Raw genomic sequence first — 11,906 nt, 5'->3', positions numbered from 1 at the left:
ATATGTAAATAATTTCATACAATCTTTATAAAACCTTATTTTTAATCCCAGTTTCTAAGATGATGAAAATGAAGTATACAAATGTGAATAATTAGAGGACTAGAGGACACTTAGGTAAAAAATTTGCAGAGCTGGTTTTGGGTCCTCATGCCAAGTCCAACTCATGCCAAAGCCCATTCTGTAGGTTTCCTCTGCTCCTACTAAGATGACTCTGTTCTTTTCATTAACTTCTGGAAGTAGACTCAGGGGGAAAATGTGAAAATAGTTTTAAAAGAGAAGTTATGTGATCTATTGTAAACATAATATGATCGCTATCTTCAATACTTTGGAGAACTATCATGAAGAAAACTATTATACTGATTATATATGGCCAGTTTGAAGCTATATATTTGGTTTGTGTAGCACCATGATTGAAACACACATACAAACATGTAAATTCACATATGTGTATATATATATATATATACACACACATGTGTATACACATAATATAATATAGGGTATATGCAATATATACACATGTGTGCATAGTCAAAAATACACACATGCATGTGTATGTGTGTTTGTATTTTTCATGGTCAGAAGATTCTTGGGTTTCTTACTACCCAAACTGCTATGTCAGAAACAGGATATCTTCTTGAGGAATCAGCACTTTGAATAATTCAAATAAGACTTTTCTAATCTCCAGAAGAGGGTATATTGCCAAGAGGAACTAGAACTCCATCTTCCCACTCACAATTATAGAATGCCTTATCTGTGAAGTAGGGTTATTGTTTCTCCTACAAAGGTCAAAGATCCATAACTCAAAAAGCCTCAGGCATGAGAGAGTTTCTGTCATCTCTAATGTAACTGATGAAACATAATTATCACTTTTCAAAGGTAATATTACATTTATTTTATTTCATGGCAAAAGTAGTGAGTAAAGAAAATGAAATAATATGAGACACAACTTTGTCAACACGAGTGGAAAAGTGAGCAGGTATGAATTATGTACTATTCTAAATTTAACTGGAATCTCTTCAATATTTGGTAAAGTTTTACATTTGTTTCATTTTTAAATAATCAACTCTCAGGCTTCTATGTACTTGAAAAGTTGAAATATAGTAAGATATAGCTTTTCTATCATTGTAGACATGTAAAAAGGTAGCATTAAAAATGACAGGAAAAAGGATCTGCTTTCTTGTACATTTTAGATTCAATTCCTAAATTTTCTATCATATATCTTTTTAACTATTTAATATCCTTTTTTATTTCTGTGTTAATATTTTTCTCTTTTCTTTCTTCATAGCCCATTCAGATGTTTTCCCCACCCATTTCTGTTCTATGCAATTCACTCTTGAGTAAAACCATGTATGGTACTGTGCAGTTTGTATATTCATGAATAGAATGAAAATCTGTGTCTGCTCTTTTAAGAGCTCAGTGTTTACACTTGATTTTAGGGCCTTACAAGCAATGTTATTATCTAAAGGTAACTCTAGACAAACTTCATGTGTAGAATACAATCAACTATATACACTTATAACAATCACAAGGCAATTAAAATAGTTTTAAGACATTCTTCTTTAGGACAGTACCAAAACTATTTCACTAATAGAATATTAATGATCCTTTAAAAAACATATTATCTGTGATAACACAAGATTTATACTACACTTATCTATAGTAATATGTATTTTTAATTTCCATCTCCATATTCATCTCATTTCTACTCTAGTTCTGTCACTATACTTCGAAAATCTGCTGGTACACAGTGTCCTTGGATGTGAATTCAAACCAATTCAATGAATGCAATCATATTAATGAATCAAATGCAACAATTTGACTATCTCTATAATCTGTATAGTACTGACTTTTTCAAAAGGGTTAAGTTCAGGTCCAAACTAATAGTGCTTCAAAGAAAGATGCACACATTTGTAGCCATCAGGTATACTCTGTGTTTGTGAGTTATGCCGATTTAGTTCTTGGTCATGTTTTCAGTAATATCTGGTTGCTTTTCTGTCATTAGTGAATAGATGAAAGATAATTGATAAAGTGAACATATTTTTTGTGGTGTCGTTATGTTTCAAAGAATAAATATTTTCCAGATTCTAAGAATTGAAAACTTAGAGCTTCAGGTAAAAAACAAAAGTAGGAAATAATGGTGCAGCTTATAAGACTGAATTGCTGATTAATTGAAATCACACATCTGTATTTTGGTCTGGAATTTTGCATATTGTCCAGCCATTGATGGGATTTTTAGGAAGATGGATTTAACCATTATCTTGCTTTAAGTAAAGATATACCCCAATATATATACTTTTTAAAAATTTTTACTTACCTGTGTGAATTAACAGACCAATGCATTACACAAGTTACTCCTCATTATGTTACCCTTTGTGCTTACTTGCTACCTCTACAACCCCTTCACCAGACAGTGCAATTACCAGAATGCCCTTTACTCATAGGACAACCGATATACACACTGAATTTACTCCAATTGCTTCTTAACCTCCCCATGTTGAAGTTTGACATGTTGTCTCAACTAGTACCTTGACTATTCTTATGACCTCAGGATCCTCTCGTCTATTTTTAGCAACAAATCCATATACTGTGTAGACTTGTGGGAGGAAATGAGAGCACATGACCCCCTTTGTGTACAAGAGTATTATGATACAGAGTATGAGATGTTTCCCTCATAGATGGGATATGGACATAACACACATCTCAAAGAGAGTAAAAATTCTTTTTTTTTCTTTTTAGTTTGGGAAAACAGAGCAATCTGACATACCTCAGAACTCCCTCTAAAAAGGAATATAGGTAATAAGAACTGAAGCTCTGACTGATCCTCGAGAATTGAACAACATAATGAGAGTTAACTCACAAAAGGATCTTGACTAGAGCCAGGCTAAACTGGGAAAGACCCCAAGAGTCCTCACAAATTTATGGTATCTATCTCATCAAATCAGAATTAAGGAGCTTCTGATAAATCACTCTGAAATATTAATTTATAAATGGGAAGAAAGCTTGGACAGAGAAAGATGTTGGCAGGAAATATCCTGAGTAATATTTGTAGAGATGAGATTTCCTAGGGGAGAAATTTTCCTTTTAGTTCCTAAGGGATGACTATATATTAATCTAGTTTTACAAATTATACACCAACATTTTTTTTAATGCTGTTGAGAATATAGGCTTCCCCCCCCCCCCCAGTTATTTTGTTAGCTTGGCAGCTTTGAGTAGATGAGACCTGTGGTGCCAGAAGAAAGTAAAAGACACTGTTATTTGCTAGCACCTTTTATGTGCCAGCACAATACTAGTTCTAGACTCTTTTATTATCACAGTCCTCAGAATAACGCTACAAATGGAATATTATTCTCACTGTTTGAGGTTCAGAAGAAGTATGTTTCTGGTGGGGTTACTCACCTCAATCATGGGCGGTGAGATCAGGGTAACAGTGTAGACCATTGGAGCTCATTTTCACAATACATACAACATAGGGCCAAGCTACTCTGGGGATTTATTTTGTTTTGATCTATAGACGTATGCAGTGTGTAGACTATTAAACTTCTACCATTGTAATTAATATCTTGCAAGTTTTTTCCTGGCAGGGTGGCTCAGTTTGTTGGAGTGTTGTCCCATACACCAAAATGTTGTGAGTTCGATCCCTGGTCGGGTCACACAGAGAGGTGAGAGGCAACCATCAATTTTTTTTTCTCTCTCTTTCTCTCTCTCCCTCTTTCTCCTCTCTCTCTAAAATCAATAAACATATCCTCAAGTGAGGATTAAAAAAAGAAAACAACCTTGCAAGTTTTACAACTCAACAATTATTTTACAAAGCAATAATTTTGAAAAAAAAGCAAAGAATACTCTAAAAGAATATAGAAAATAGCATCCTAATTTGCTACTATAGATGAGTTAGATATCATAGCAAAGCAAAGAGGTCACTACAGTCTAATATAGTGAGTTCAATATGATTTTTACTTCTGGTTCACTATATCCTACCTATTTTACCTCTTCTTTATCTATTGCCTCTGACTGAAATGAAGGTGCTTGCATAAATGTGGGCTCTGAATGCTAGACATTGGCTGGTGGGCTTGATCTGTGATTTTCTCCACCTCCATGAGCATGTAGGCCTAGTTACCAGACTAGAACTTCTCAGTATTGGTTGAGTGAGGGTTTCCTCTTGACTTCACATAAAATGCCATATGTGGGCTGCTTGAATAAAAATGGGTTGGGAGTAGAGAAAGGCAGAAATAATATCTTAGCCAAATCACATCCTTTTTTAAATCTTAGAATTTATTCTGTTTTATGTATTTTTGGCACCAGTACATCCCTTTTCGTTCAAATCATTACAGCACACCTCACTGCTGAGGAGTGGTAGGCTTGGCTTTATTTTCCTTCTGCTAGTCTTGGAGAAAAGAAAATCCTCCCTTTTGGGTCCTTTGATATTCTTTCTGACTTTTTTGCTATTTCAAGAATGAATAACTAAGCACAGGGAGTCTTTATTCTTGCTACTGCCTGTGCAGGCACTTGTTACACTCATCTCTGAGATGCATGCAAATGATATAGTTCATTTATCTCATCCTGAGAATCTTCTGGGGTGGTTGTTGGTTTCTAAGGTTTGTTTATATTAGAAAACAATAATGGTGCCCACAAGTGCACTAGACCCTGTGTTCCTGGAAGGAGTGGGAGTTTGAGGAGGGGAAGGACAGCTGCTTTCTTTTCCCTTTCTGCAAGCCCCATGGAGGCTCCTATGAAGTCTATGCTCTGCCTAATGGGAGGTTCAGGTGAGGAGGACATGTGGAGGTAAATGTATTTACTTGTGTTCTATTAAGAAACTTGCAATATATATTCTAATCTTACCTGAGTGGGAAACACTTTCACCTGTCCTTTTAGCTCTGATTCTAAAGTGGACTCATTAGCTTACCATTTTCTCACTCTGGAATGAACCAATGGTAAGATAAAATAAAGTAGTATTTTTTTCTAAAGTTAAAAAATGAAAATATACAAGGTCTTTCCAGAAAAAGTCCAGCCATTGTTAATATAACAAGAACAGTTTGTGTGACATCAGAGTAACCTGGCAGCCAAGGACAGTGGACTGGAATGCACATGCAAGAACAATGACTGCTTCACTGTACTAGTTAGTGGGTGTAGTAGATCCCTTTGAGTGAGTATGTGTACTGTGTGTGTCTGTAGCATTCTAAATGACTGAGTGAGTAGAGCAATGAATCTGCATCAAATTTTGTGTTAAGATTGAAAATTCCTCCACAGAAACTATTCACATGATTTAGAAGCTTTGGGCAATTGGTGACTGGCAGCTTCATCACAACACATCCACTCATGCATCAAATCTCATGCAGAATATTTTGGTGAAACATCAAATTACCCAGGTGATTCAGGGCTCCCCCTTACAGATCACATTTGGCCCCTTAGACTTCTGCATTTTCCCAAAACAAAATCACCTCTGAAAGGGAGATTTCAGATCACCAAAGAGATTCAGGAAAATATGACACGGCAACTGATGTCAATTGGAAGAACTGTGTGAGGTCCCAAGTGTCGCAGGAACTCAGATCTCTGGGTAGGGGCATGTTCCCATGCACCTACGTCCAGGTGTTCTGTGGCTCAGGAGATGAGCTGGTCTTGTCTCTGCCTGCGGCTTTAGGCTGTTCAGGGCACTGGGTCATGGAATCCTGAGAACAAAGAGGTCTGTTAAGTACTCCATCTGCCTCCTTGTAAAGTCTTAATTGGAGTCGACCTTGAGGATTAGTGGGTCTGCTTTGTATCTTGATAGGTGCTATCTAAACCATAAGTTACCCTGGCTGTATTTTACATGTTAATGATACATTGTAAAAATTTCTTCACTGTTGGCTGTAGAGCTCACCCCCCCGTTCTATTTTTTGTAACTTTTGAAATCCTAATAAAAGGACAGTGAGGCTTCTTGCTCTCTGCTGACTGCCAGAGCATGCTGCAGCCCCCCAGTCGTTTTTTTCATTCTGTTTGCTGGAATTATCTCCGTGTCTCTGATCATAATCAACACTTCACCCAAGGCACCTACTTTGAAGGGGACTGAGGTGTAATTGCCCTGTGTGCAATGTTTTTTGTATTTTGTATCTTCTTCAATAAATGTCTTTATTTTTCATATTACATGGCTTAATACTTTCTGATCAGACTTTGCATATTTGAAGTAGATTTAGTTTTATAAGATCAGAGCTTCTTCCCGTTTCTGGGAGAGGAAGAGAAAAAATGTGGCCTTTTGTAACTCTTCTTGCTATGGATTGGATGTTTATATCTCCCCAAATTTATAGGTTGAACCCTAACAACTACTATGATTATGTTTGGATGTGAGGCCTTTGGAAAGTGATCAGGTTGTGAGGGCAGAGCCTTCAGGAATGGGGTTAGGGTCCTTATTTTTAAAAATGCCTGCAAGAGATTCCTTCCCTTTGCATCAGGTGAGGACACAGTGAAAATGTAGCCCTCTGGGGTGCTGGTCCTCACCAGATATGGAATGTTCTTGAATCCAACGGCATTAGGTTTTTGACTTCTCAGTCTTCAGAACAGTGAGAAATAAATGTTTGTTGTTTAATCCAGCCAGTAAACTGAATTTTTCTTATAGCAGCCCAACTTTTATTATAGCTGTAATTATTCAAGTCCACTAAGGAATCATAATTTACCCCACTTGCTGGATAAAGCACAAAAATTTATCATATGGACTAACCATTATAATTTTAAAAATATTTTGAATTTGAAAAGCACTTTCAAAATTTCAAAGAAATCTCCAACATTTTCTCATTTTATGCATGCACATATATACAAACATATAAGTATGAAAACATATGTATGGCAATGGCTCCCAGGGGGATGTAACAAATCTAGGAAGTAGAATCTGTAAGGATGCTTGGAAATCTAAGAGATTTTCAAAGAAGTTGGCTGGATTAACTAGTGGAATCTATCTCAGATGCCAAATCTTTCCCCAGATAAACATGTTTACCATTATCTGATATTTTGGTGTAACCAGGGTAAGAATTTTGGTAATAAATTTTACACAGAGGAAGTTAAAAGTTATGATCAGGCAATAATTCAGCCCAAGGATTGTTGGGAATGAGTTGTTGAGGGCAGAACTTGCCTCTGATTTTATGAATAAGAGTGACAAAATGCAGTTTGTGCTTAATTTTCTCCTTGGCAAGACAAGTAAGACAGAAAGAAAATAACTTTTGGACTAAAGCAGAATCTTAGAAAGAGTCACAATAACAATAAATTGGAAGCAGAGTTTAATTATTGTTTTTCCCTGCATGATCCACTCTTTTCCTTCTTTGTAAACTTCCTAGCACTTCGTTTTGATTCCTCTTTTATCCTTCATCAACTGATGCTATTTACATACAGAACTGTGATGTTTTTACTGTATTATTAAAATATAACTGGATTTTAATTAAATATTAATTCAGGATCACAGCTTCAAGCCACTTACTAGCACTGATGGTGATCAATAGAAGATGTTGAACAAAGAAAATAAATAGATTTTCTGCATAGTCAAATACTTTTAATTTCCCTTTCTTCTTTCTCCCCTGCATTCCTATTCTCCTCTAGACTAGTTCACTTGCTCCCTTCCTCATTCCTCCAAGTGTCTAATTTTCATATACTACATATACTTAATTTCCTGTGTGTTTTGCTCCCATTCTATAAGTGTGCATTTAGACACTGGGAACCGGAGATATTAACTGCCAGATCATGATGCCTGCTAATTCACAAATCTACTTCCAGTTGCCTAGTCCCTTGGATTAGGCATCTTTGAAATGGTTTCCATTATATGCTTGTTTCAGAATTTTGAAATGTCATTTGCTTGATTGTGCATTTATTTTACAACAATTAATTCACCCTGAGCTTTTATTTGAAAAAAAAATTGCCAGCAAAAAAAGTAAACAGTTCTAAGTCTTCTAGATTTTTATACCTAATTATCCTTTTATTTTTGTAACAGTGCAACATTTTTTCCAAGTTTAGCATTTTGGTTTGTTGAATTCTTGCAGAAATTAAAGCTCTTTGTAAGAAACATTGCTTAGAGAAATTTAGGATTGTGGGTTTGAAAGGGCTATACTGAATTGGACATATGGTTTATAGAATGAAATATTGGCCTGTACACTATAATAATAAAATCATAATGGATTCATTTATGTGCACCAATTTACTTCTTTTATTTATGTATTCATGTGTTTTGCTAAATTTTCTGAATATAAAAAATATTTTTTAAACAATTTATCATATATTGCCAATAATCCACCATTCCATCAAGCAATAATTCTGAGTTCACTTACAGCCTTAATGTTTAAGTGGTACAAATTTTTTGAAATAGTAATTCAAATTGTATACATACAATGATTAAGAAAGTTCTGTATTCTTATCTTTACGTTTACATACTTGTGTATATGTTTGTAAACGATAATTATACTGTTAAACAGTTCTGAATTTGTATTTTTTTTCCTTATTAAGAATATGTATTCCTTAAATTTTCTCATATTTATTAACTTTTATACTTTTCTGACTGAACTTTCTTCTTTCTCCCTTTCTCAGTTAGGAAGATTCCTGTTTACCTTTGCTTTTATACCAACAATTTCCAGAGCAAACTGCCCATTAATTCTGTATAATTCTGCTTAGTTTTGCTTTCTTGACTTCTGGCATATGTACTATCTATTTAAGAAACTCTCAATTTTACACATCCCTTAACTTCAGCTGGACACAAGTTCCATGTTAATAATTTTTTTCCAATAAGCAATGAGCATTTGATTATTGTATTCATGATTTCTCCTTTTCATTTACCTGTGCTCCACTACTACCCTGACATACTGTGACTGATGCTTTTCTATCCTTCATTTTTCTTTTCTCTTGGGAAACATGTTATTATAACATTTTCAAGGGTGTTGTGGGGAGGCTGATCTATGCTGCAAGGAATAGTGCTGTGTGGACTGTGGCTGATGTTCATAGGTAGAAGTGATTTGTGACCTTTTTTGATAAGGAAACCTGTAACTTGCTTCCCTACTGACTGATAGAGTTTTGTTATGTTTTAATGGTGTATGGGATGAATGAAAGTATATATGAATTATATGTGTGTAATTATGAATATTATAGTTTAGATATAAAACAACTGCTTTATTTATAGCTCAGTAATATATATAGAAAGGAAAATTGGTATGAAAAAGGTGGAAATTGAGGAGTCATATGAAGAGAAGAAAAAATCTTATTGAGGAAAGCAAAACCTAGGAGAGTAAAAGACTAGCAAGAAAAAGCATACTGATTGAGTGAAGATATTCAAATAATACACTTTTAAAAATAAATCACAGAAAATAACATTGAAAGTTCCAGAGACATTTTTCCTGCTATTCTAACCTTTGAAATCATAACTACATTATATATAATATTAAAAATCAGTAAATAATATAAGCCAGACAGAGGAGAGGTTGAATGGCAGAGGGAACTATGGAGGAGAAGTAGAATAGAGGCTGCCAACAATATTAATGAAACAACTGACCAACTAAATAAATGGTCAAATTGCTACCTAGAGAGGTGTTGAGGATAGAAGTTACTTTAACAATCTGTTGCTGTTCTTCACCTGCTTCTGCTGGCTTGAGAGACTGACCTTCTGAAATCCTAAGCATTCTGTGTCCAGCTATCTTAACTAGTTGTCAAATGAGCTCCCAGTTGTCTTGTTTCCTCCATACAGTTTTGGGGAACTTACATTTTTCTAGTGGAAAACTTTATGACCTGTGAAAAAGCAGGAGTCTATTGAACATAGATTAAACTTTAATTAAAGAACATTATCTCCTTAACATTTTTTTATGGGGGAAATAGAATAAGAGCTACCAATGAGAATGGTAAAATGCTCCTTAAATACCTAGGGGAAACCTCCTAGTTCACTCATTGACATCAGGACTTTTGTAACCTTCAGTGTTCATTTGTAGCAGGAATTCACTGTTAGGTTAATGGCCCACAATAGCCATTTTGGGGTAAAATATTTCATAAACAGAACACAGGTTGTTTAAATACTGCTGGTATACTGGCAATATTTTTGTTAAAAATAGAAATGTGTCTGTGGGTGAGAATGAATCACCTTATAAAATAAGTCAACAAGTAGGTTAACCCTGCCATTTAGAGAAGAACAGAAATAGCTTTAAATGTGTATAATCTTTCCACACACCCTCAGCTCACAAATATTTCACACACACACACATCCACACATCCACATTTCTGGGTATAGAAATACTCAGGTAGCTTATCATTAGAGTTATTTTTTTTTTTTAACCCAGAAAGCCCCTCTTTAAATACAAATATGTGACTCAGGAGAATTTTGGATTCAATAATCCACTATATTTTCATAAAGAACACTACACCTAAGAAGAAAATGCCAAACAAGTGCCAGAGAAAACTTTTGTCAGGCATTGTGGTGGGTAACATACTATTTCACCCATTCCTTATTATTATTCTCAATTTTACAGATGAAGAAAATATGAGATTAAACAGCTTAAAATCCCAGGCAGTGAATCTTTTCTTTCTCTTTCATGTCTCTGGATGATGACTGCTATTTCTATATGGATACAGGTTAAAGGAAAGCTCTGTTTGTCTTATCATGTTATTAGCATACTGATACCCTATGGAGAAAACTTACCCATGTGAGAATGGTACAGTTGGCTCAAGTAGTCTAAGTTATATATGGAGCTGCACTCTTGTGGCTGCTAAAAAGCTTGCTCTTCCTGATGTTTTCCTGTTTTAGAATGTGAAGAGGTGGAGGCAGAAAGGTGACTGGGAGGTAAGAGTCACACAAGTTTACCTGAGAACTGCAAAGTGTTCATGGGAGGTTAATGGAAGACCCAACTTCATTAGTGATGTTATGTTGTAAGAAGGATAAAGCCAGACAGTGGGAACTCAAGTTCATCAAGACAGAGCTCTTCTGCTTTTGCTTCTGGTATCTACAGAAACAAATGGGGTTTATAGAAAAGTCTGTGCAATAACAATTTTCATGTCCAAGACTATAGCAAATTTTTGATATTGTGTTAAAAATGAATTTGGGTTTTTCAAAAGGGAAGGCTGAGAGGATGACTTAATTACTATCTTCAAGTATATGAGGGATTGTTACAGTATTTGGAGAACAACAACCAGCTGTTCTCTGTCTCCAAAGAGGAAAACAGAGAAAATGAATTTTCAAAGTGGCAAAGACTTAGACTAGAGACAAGAAAGAGCATAATTATTACATAATTTCTTAACCATTGGGCTATTAGATGCTGAAAGAGGTAATGTGTGTGTGTGGGGAGGTGCCGTGAATTTTTCTAATTTGAAGTTTAGGGAGAATGTCATCTGGTCTACTCCTTCCCTGTTGGGTCAAAGATAACACAGTACTGAGGACACAATTACCAGGAACACTAAGGAGATAGCTTTGACACTACTTGACTTGTATGGTTCCTTTCAATTCTTGTTTAATATTGGGTTGACCAAAAAGTTTATTTAATGTTTTCTGTATGATGGCTCTAGTAGTGCTTAGTTGTCTTTAAGTTCATTGAAAGCAATTTTTTTTATTGTATTGTGACAGTTCTCATATCAGTGTGCATTTAAACAAAAACTTATCAAAATTTGTGAATTGTTTGTGCAGCTATTTTAATATTGAAGATGGAAGAAAATAACGCAACATTTTCAGCATATTATGCTTTATTATTTCAAGAAGGTAAAAACGCAACTAAAATGAAAAAAAGAAAAGAAATTTAAAAAAAGGTTTGTGTAGTGTATGGAGAAGGTGCTGTGACTGATCAAATATGTCAAAAGTAATTTGCAAAGTTTCTTGGTACTGTTGTCATTTTGGCCAAATAATTCATTTCTGTGGGACTGTCTTGTGCATTGGAAGTTGTTTAGCAGCACCCATGGCCTCCACCTACTAGAAGCCTATAGTGGGAGAT

This window comes from Furipterus horrens, unplaced genomic scaffold (assembly GCF_987537825.1).
Source record: "Furipterus horrens unplaced genomic scaffold, mFurHor1.1.pri manual_scaffold_12, whole genome shotgun sequence".
NCBI classification, from domain to species: domain Eukaryota; kingdom Metazoa; phylum Chordata; class Mammalia; order Chiroptera; family Furipteridae; genus Furipterus; species Furipterus horrens.
The sequence above is the reverse complement of the archived record's forward strand: the minus strand, read 5'-3'. Positions refer to the sequence as shown.